We start from the raw sequence: 7,828 nt of genomic DNA on the forward strand, positions 1-7,828 counted from the left end.
CAGGCAAGTGGGAAGGTAAGAGGAAGGTTGGTGGCACAGAGGCATACTGCTTCTTGACAGAGAGAAAGGTGTGAAATATTAACTTTTACCCCCACCCTAGTACTCTCTCAGTGAAGTTCCAGTTCTCTGGGTGGTTAGAGGTGCTTCAAAGGGAGTGGGAAGTTAGCAGCACCAACCCGGTACCTGGAATCAGGTGGGGCCAGCTCCAGATCTCCATAATTGGTTCTGGCCTCCCCTAGACTAGCAGCACCTGTTGCCCTCAACGGCCCTCTGGGAAGGAAATACCCTGACTCCACAGCTGCTTTGAGGTCTGCACAAACTACTTTTGGATTGGGTACCCTTAACAGACAACACCTAGCCCTACAGGAACTCCACCTAAGGTCCGAGCACCGCTGTCTCATCCCTTACCTACACACCACAGAGGCTGGTAGGAGAGCCCAGAATTTTTTCCTTTCTTGGTCTGGCACCTGCCCTGGTTCTTTCCTTTCATTGTTTTCATTTGTTTATTTTTTTTCTTCCTCTTCTTTTTCTCTTTATCTACCCTTGCATTTTATATTTTCTATCTCCACTTTCATTTTTTCTTCTTTTCTTTTCCAACCACTGCTGCTGCTTTCTTTTCTCTTGGTTTTTCTTTACTGCTCTCTAATCTCTTTCACTTTTACTCACCCATTTCCTTAACTGTGTTTAGTTATTTTCCTTTTTATTTTCTCTTACTTTTTTTCTTCCATGATTTTTGAAATTAAAAAAAAAAAATCCTCTCCCTTTTTCCTCTTTTCGATTTTCATGATCTTTTTCTAGCTGTTCTTGGATAGAGGACATGAACAGACACTTCGCCAAAGAAGACATTCAGGTGGCCAACAAACCCAGTATTAATAGCAAATTTTAAAAAACAAAGCAACAAATGGTGGAGAGGGTGTGGAAAGACTGGGACCCATCTACATTGCTGGTGGGAGTGTAAAATGGTACAGTGCTTCCTCAGAAAGTTGGAAATAGAAATACTCTGTAGCCCAACAATGCCTCTACTTGGTATATATCCACAAGAAATAAGAGCAACAATATTGATGTTCATCACAGCACTATTCACAATATCAAAAGATGGAGACAGCCCAAATAACCATAAACACAAGAATGGATAAACAAATGTTAGTACATACACACAATGGAATACTGTGTAACACTGAAGAACAATGATGAATCTGCAAAATATGGAAGAACCTGGAGAATTTTATGCTGAATAAAATTAGTCAATCACAAAAGGACAAATATTGTATGAGACCACTATTATAAAAACTCAAGAAAAGGTTTTCATGCTAAAAGAATTATTCTTTGATAGTTGCCAGTGGGGGTGGAGGAGGAAGGGAGAGTAATTCATTGGCTAGAGGGTAGACACATGTTAGCTTGGGTGACAGGGAGGGAAATATAAAGGAAGAGGAAGGCTGACAGATGATGAAGACAGTTGAAGACACAGGGAAGTATGCAAAGGTTAAAAGGGATAGAGATAAAGTGCTATGTACACAATCCTGGACCAGCAGTGTTATGTGGGTTAATACATAGGCTGAATGGGTATGGTTGAGAGAGTGGAGGTATACCCACAAATATAAAATGGTCTGAAATAATACATTTGCACATGGATTTTTACCTATGCTGCAAACACACCTATGAGTGTAGTGGAGTATTGTTGTTGTTGTTAAGTGCCGTCAAGTCGGTTCTGACCCATAGCGACCCTGAACATACAGTGGAGCATACAGGGGTCAAAATGATGAAAACTTCTTAGATATAATCAAACCTCTTATGGCAATGAGTTGCTAGACCTGGGGGCACAGGACCATAGTCTCAGGGGACACAGTGGTCAATTGGCATAACATAGTCCACAAAGGAGACCTGGTGTGACTCTTTAGGGTAAGTGCAGGACCGCAGGGTTGGTTTGAACCACAAGGTAGGTGATTCAATGGTTACAATCCCCTCCATGCAACAACAGTTACCCTATGAGTCAAAATCGACTTGATGGCATTTAACAACAACATTCCACAAAGACAATGTTCTACATCCTACTTCGGTTAGTAGCGACTGGAATATTAAAAGGTCATGTGCCATCTAAAGCACATCTACTAGTCTCTCCATGTGTGGAAGAAAGAAGACTGATGAAAATTGAAGATTCTTGGACCAACTCTGAGACCAAAAGAACTAGCTGGTGCTTGGTCACCTGTACCAACGGTGCTGAAAGGCATAAAATTAGAAGGTCTCGGATAGAGTGAGAGAAAATGTGGAACAAAACTCAAAATTATAAAAGATTGGGCTTACTGGCCAGAAAGAGACTGGAGGAACCTAAGACAGGCCCTAACCATGCTTCAGATCTGGAATAGAACTCACTCTTATGGTCCAATTTTCAGCCAAGCATTAGATAGGTACATACGGAGGGACAACTCAAGTAAGTATACTTATCAGTTCAATCATTCAAGATCCAAAGAGCAGGCTCACCTGTCTGGGCCGTGGGCCTGATGGCCGCGGGAGCGAAGCTGAGAAAAAGGGCGGAACACCATGATGGAGGCTGCAGGGGCGACTACGTGCAGCGCCAAACAGCACCTAAGAGCTACAAAGTACAAGATAAGAAAACGCCTGCCTCCAACCCCCCTTCTCTGCTGTTTCAGGACAGAATAGCAACCACTGAGGAAATAAACCAGACCCCCGCCTGTGCTATGAGTTGATGACCAGCAGCGGCTGGCCAGGGAGCAACTTGAGGAACCAGGAAAAGCAGCTAGCTGTGAGAGAAGTCGGCTGGTTAGAAAGAGAAGAGCGTACCCAGTTGCACTATGAGAAGCACCTGGAGGAGCGGAAGAAGCTTGAGGAGCAGAGACTGAAGGAAGAGCGGAAGCTGTGGAGGTGAAATGGAGACAGAGGCTCAAGGAGGACAAAGAGCGCCATGAAGCTATTGTATGACTTACAGTGGAAAGAAGCCAAAAATCAAAACAGAAGCATAACCGGTGGTCCTGGGGAGGCCCCCTCCATGGGATCCCCAACCTCCACAGTGCAGATCCTTACAGGCGGTCAGTTTCCACCATGAATTTTTCGAAACATGTTGATCCCGTCATTAGCAAGCGGCTCTCCTCTTCATATGCAACTTTACTAAATTCGCCAGATAGAGCTTTCCGCCTGCAGCTCAGCCCGTGGGAGAGCAGCGTTGTTAACAGACTCCTGACGCCCACACACTCGTTCCTGGCTAGAAGTAAAAAGCACAACTGCCTTGTCTGGAGATGCAGCATCTTGCAGCCCCACCAACATCATGCCCTACAAAGCTGCACACTCTAGAAATCTAATGGAGCGACCAAAACTCTTTGTAACCACACCTGAGGGCTGTGCACGAGGAGGACCATTCATGGCACAACGGGTTATAATAAAAGAAAGAGAAAATGTACATCCGCACCAGAAGGGCATTATCCCCATCTCATCCCAAAGCAAGATCGCCAGCTTCCTCCCAACTTTGGCTGCCATCCAAGTCCCTCCCTCATTTGCCCGGCACCCCCAAACCCACATCTTCCTTGCAGCCAGTCTCCATCGAAGCTGGCCCAGCTCAGGCCCGGCCCCTGCCCCCTGGCAACATCCGCCCTGTCAAGAGGGAAGTCAAGATGGAACCTGAGATGGACCCAGAGAAAGTACCTCTGAAAGTTGCCAGTGAGCCTGCACTTAAGGGCAGGTCACCTTTAGTGAAGGTAGAAGAGTCCACAGTGAAGAAGGGACACCTGTGGAGGCAGAGGCCACCCCCTGCTGCTCCAGCACCAGCCCCAGCCCCGTCACCCTCTGTGATTGCCAGTCCTTCTACCACCAATGCGGAAGAGCCCACAAGGCTGCTAACTGCGAAGAGGCAGCTGGCTCAATAGCAGCAAGGGAAGGAGGAAAAAGTTGAGGAAGGAGAGAGAAGAGCTCGCCAAGAGAGGAATTGACTCAAAGGGTGGCTGAAGAGAGAACCCTTCGAGAGGATAGAAGCTGAGCAAGCCAGGGAGAAGGAGCAACTTTGGGGCAAGCAGAAGAGGGTGAACAGTGAGAGCCGGAGGAGATGGAGTGCATCCAGAAGCAGAAAGATGAGATAGCTAGTGTTCATGAAAAAGCAGAGAGGGCCCGGCAGGAACGAGAGGAGCGTTGCCAGAGAGAACAGGAGCTCTGGGAGAGGAAAAAGTGATTTGAGGATATTATGAAAAGAACCTGAAGAACAGAAGCTAAATATAAGAAAGCTCTTGACCAGAGAAATGGAGATGTAGCCAAGGAAGCTGTCACTGAAGGGACATCACCTGAACTTCCATGTGTGACAAACTCTCCAGGAAACAGAGAACCAGTGGCCAGCCCGCTTGTGGTTACCTCACACCATTCCAAGGAGACCGTGGAGAGCCAAAAGAGAGAGGAATTGGCTCAAAGTGTGGCTGAAGAGAGAACCCTTCTAAAGGATGAAGCCCGAAGGATAGAAGCTGAGCAAGCCAGGGAGAAGGAGGAGCAACTTCCGCAGCAAGCAGAAGAGTGCAAACAGCAAGAGTGGGAGGAGATGGTACGCATCCAGAAGCAGAAAGAAGTGATAGCCGGTGTTCATGAAGAAGCAGAAAGGGCCCAGCAGGAACGAGAGGAACATTGCCAGAGAAAAGAACAGGAGCTCTGGGAGAGGAAAAAGCCACGAGATTATGAAAAGAACCTGAAGAACAGAAGCTAAACATAAGAAAGCTCTTGACCAGAGAAATGGAGATGCAGCCAAGGGAGCTGTAAATGAAGGGACAGTACCTGAGCTTCCCTGTGTGACAAACTCTCCAGGAAACGGAGAACCAGTGGCCAGCCCTCTTGTGGTTACCTCACACCAATCCAAAAAGACTGTGGAGAGTACTCCCAATTTGGAAAATCAACCAAATGAAAATGCAGTATCTATTCAGAATGAGTCCTGGTGTGGCGCTGTGTGTTAATGTGTCAGACTGCAAAGTCGTTTGAACTGCAAGGTCGGTGGTTCAAGCTCACCAGCTGCTCCTTGGAAATCCTATACAGGGTCACTATGGGTCGGAATTGACTCGATGGCACTTAGCAACAACATTAAGAATGAAACCTTTGAAGAAATTATAATTTTGCCTGTTGGATCTAAACCATCCACTTAGATGTCACCAACAGAAAAAGCCCAGAAATTCCTTTGAATCCAATTTTGGCCTTTGATGATAAAGGGCAACTTGGGCTGCTGCCTCAGGTAGATGGTGTTCAGACATAACAGACAGCAGAAGTTATATGAGCATTTCTTCGGGATAACCAAAGCAGAAAATTTAGTAAGATTTTTTACATTAACAGTATTCCTTCCATGCTATAAAGGAGCATCCCTTCCCCCCTCCGGTTTTCTAAAGATTTCTTGAACATCATTTTGAAAGACTTCATTAAAACCAGCTAAAGACAACAGACTGGATGGATTTTCTAAGAATTTTCACTAATAGAAAATGTTCCTTATCCTTCAATACTTAAATGGCTTTTTCCAGCATGCTACTTCTTAGCAAATCAATGTTTTTCTGTATTCTTCAAAAGACAAGAGCATTTGGCTATAAAAGAAATGAGCTGACTAGGCATGATTTTTCATAGATATTTTGGTCTTAAAAATTAATGTAAGATTGGCACACAAAAAAACCCTTTTACAATACATAGCACTTGAAAAAAGATGTACCTCTTAGCTCTCAAGTGAATCAGGGAAGTGTTTAAATTATGTTTATCAATTTAGCCGCTTTGTTTCAATATTGCAAAGAGCTCTATTTGTAGAGGCAAATTATAAACAGATTACCAGGTTCCTGTAAATGCAACTTATACATGGACATTCTGCAAAAACCCAGCTGTCATTGCATCCTTTGAGCATCTCCTTTTGCGAAAGCATACTAAAAAGTTTTAAAATGTGAGAAAAGCATTTTTTCAGAGCAAGAAAATAATTTACTATCCTCTTAAAAAGTTGAAGTTTTTTTCCAGATAAACTAAAAGGTGATAACATTTCAAATCTGATTAGATGCATTTCTTATGTTACCATGAGAGAATGTTACTGATGATTCAGGGCTGTTTCTGAAGTTTGTATATTGCTGCTGTCCCCAATGATAGTGGGACTTATCTTTGCCTTACCTGATCACAAATTATGTGGGGTGGGGGTTGGGGAGAATAAAGATTTAATATTTCTTTAAATTAAAAAAGTAATAATAATTGGTTTTGCTCGTTTAAGAGCAATAAAAAAAGATGGAATGTTATTCTGTCTGGCACATGGGACACGGTGCAGTTTGCTTGTGAGTCCTCATTCTGCCGAGCATCCACCAACTTTTCACGTTCTGCCCTTCTTCACTTTGCTACTGAGCTTAGCTGTATAAACTTGCACTTTCCTTTGCTATTATAAATTCAACTTTATTTTACCATTTTATAGACAACTAAGTAAATATTGAAGGAGAGGCATCACTGAGGAAACACATGTTCTTACAGTATTCAAAAAGGTGAATATCTACCATTGTGGTGTGTTGTTTTTATTAAAAGGATTTGGTTAATCTAGATCAAATGAGAGACTCTTCATCGATTGTATCCTCTTCAGTAACAGCTGTAATTTGTGAAAGCAATTTACAGATTTTCCTACTTTCAGCTGCCCATATGTACGCAAAGTCATATTAAAAAAAAAAAAAAAAAAAGATCCAAAGGGCAGCATTTATCTAGGGACATGGTTGATAAAGGATGGGAAGGAGGGTGGAATGGAAATAGGAAATCACAGGGAAGAAGTGGGTGACTGTTGTTACATGGAGGGGATTGTAACCATTGAGATGAAGCTAAGTGTATGATTTATTGAATGTAAAACTGATGATCTTCACTCAAGTCACAAAAAAAGATTAAAAAGAAGGAAAAGACCAAAAAAGATGCCAGAAAAGACTCTGAAACTTGTTCTTGAACATAGATAAGCTAAAGCAACTGGTAAAAATGAGAAAATAAGAGCTGAACAGAAAATTTCACAGGGCAGCTCCATAAGACAAAGTCAAGTATTATAATGAAATGTGCAAAGCCCTAGAGTTAGACAGCCAAAATGGACAAACATGACCAGCATTTTCAAGCCAAAGGAAATGAAGAAAACATTTAAATCTTGATATTCAGTATTGAAGGATTCTATCAGTAAAATATTGAATAATACAGAAAGCATCAAAAGAAGATGGAAGGAATACATAGTCATTGTACTAAAAATGAGTTGGTCAAGAACTCGAATCAAGGAAGATAAAGATGTTTCATACAGTGAACAAGTGCAAATTGCTACAATTTGATGAATGCAGTGACTCAGAATTCCAACAGGAATGGAAGGATTCTTCATATCAAGGAACAACCTTGTTTCTTCAGTGTACTGGATTGATAGGGATGAGAAATTTAGACACTGGCTATCAAAAATGGGGAGGGGGTTGGGGCTACAAAGGCATTCAGTGGCTGCCTTACAAGCTTTCATGAGTATGCTTAGTTGCAAAATGGGGGGGAAGGGGGTACGGAGAGACAGACATAAAGAGCCAAAGGGATAAGAAAACAAGATCCTTCAACATGTTGTCTACAAGAGACATATCAAAAATATAGAGTCTACCCCACCCAGAGAAGCAGTGAGGCCTGAGATGGAGACAGAGAGGATGACGTGAAGATATGGAGTGCCTGAGGAGTTGAGATCCAGAGAGGGAAAGGGGCTGTGTGCTGAGGATAGTTGGGGTGGGGGGGGCATGCAAGTTACACTCTTTCGCTGGGGGATGCATGGACGGGATGGTAACTAAGGCAATGAAATGATGTACAATAGAATGAATGTAAACCTAATGTTTCCCCATGTAAATTATCACTC

At 43.1% G+C, this 7,828-nt stretch overlaps 1 pseudogene; it reads left to right on the plus strand.

Moving 5' to 3' along the window:
* The first annotated feature begins 2,498 nt into the window (after positions 1-2,498).
* LOC102819283 lies at positions 2,499-5,251 on the plus strand (annotated as a pseudogene).
* Positions 5,252-7,828: the final 2,577 nt, after the last annotated feature.

Source organism: Chrysochloris asiatica, unplaced genomic scaffold, assembly GCF_000296735.1.
Source record: "Chrysochloris asiatica unplaced genomic scaffold, ChrAsi1.0 scaffold00118, whole genome shotgun sequence".
Taxonomy (NCBI): Eukaryota; Metazoa; Chordata; class Mammalia; order Afrosoricida; family Chrysochloridae; genus Chrysochloris; species Chrysochloris asiatica.